This window comes from Ambystoma mexicanum, chromosome 3q (assembly GCF_040938575.1).
Source record: "Ambystoma mexicanum isolate Mex_15411 chromosome 3q, UKY_AmexF1_1, whole genome shotgun sequence".
NCBI lineage: Eukaryota > Metazoa > Chordata > Amphibia > Caudata > Ambystomatidae > Ambystoma > Ambystoma mexicanum.
This window is the reverse complement of record NC_090926.1, coordinates 549650353-549651437: the sequence shown is the minus strand read 5'-3', so window position 1 is coordinate 549651437 and position 1085 is coordinate 549650353. Positions and strand designations below refer to the sequence as shown.

Sequence of the window (1085 nt, the reverse complement as noted above, 5' to 3'; positions counted from 1 at the left end):
GGATTACCGGTACCGGTACCCTTACTGGTACCGGTAATCCCTTAGCGCCAGGGTCGTAATGAGGCCCAAAGTCTTTGCTCTGCCTCATGCTGCTTCATTATTAATCCTAATCAGATCCATGGCTTGCGTACCATGTTTCACGCATGATTGAAAATTGAAAGTCCAGTGCATTTTGCCATTCTGGAATCACACCATCCACAGATCCCACACTGCCTCGTCTAGGCTGAATGTAATTGGGGGTCTTTGTGAGGTCGTCTTATGCCAGAAGTAGAAAACCAGCAATAACAAGACAATCCATACATGTGTCTCAGACAAAAAGGCCAATGCAGTCGCAGCTGTTTGATAGGAAGGCCATCAAAGGGATTGCAGATGGATCTATTTTTCATTCTGGTGCTACATGCTCCTATGTTGACCAGCGAAAATAATGTACTCTTTCTTCATTTCCCTCTGTACGTTTCCAGAACATTTGATGCAACAGGAGAATTGCATTAGTCCAATCATTTCGTGCTGACACCAATGTAATTTAGGCTTCATTTTGATGCAGAATGTGAGAGAGCATGTCACGTCCCAGTAAAGGAACCATAGGACAGGACCTGCGATTTACAATCTCAACCTTAAAGTGCCAGAACGGTGGCAACAATATCCATACAAGGCAAGCTGAGATGTTTCACAAGGGCTTGTGTTGGAACATAATTACACTGAAAGTTGAACAGTGAGGAGCATGAGGGGTCATGCAAGAAAGCTGCACTATAACACAAATGAACACAAATGAAAACTACAACTTGTAAGCACTGAGTAGCTCTTTTACTATTTGTCAAGTAGGTTCCCCCATTGTGGGGAGCCGTCAAAAAAATAAAAAAATAAAAATAAAACTACAACTTGTGACTCCCTTAGCCTGGATGGCTGCAATTTTGTGGCTGTGGCAATTTTCTAGAAATGCAAAAGTATAATACCTGAGTTATCATGTGCTTGTGTGGCCATCTATAAGATCTCAACCATGAAAAAGGAGCCAAGGTGTGGCAAATTGACTACTGCACTGTAGGATTTCAAGGATGAGTAGAGGTTAAAGCGCCCACTCCTGACTC

General features: G+C 42.9%; 1 non-coding gene across 1 annotated transcript; it reads left to right on the top strand.

The window, feature by feature from the left end:
• The first annotated feature begins 793 nt into the window (after positions 1 to 793).
• Positions 794 to 846, top strand: LOC138448217 (U7 small nuclear RNA). Its single transcript, XR_011260061.1, has one exon. It is a non-coding gene; the product is annotated as a U7 small nuclear RNA (small nuclear RNA).
• Positions 847 to 1085: the final 239 nt, after the last annotated feature.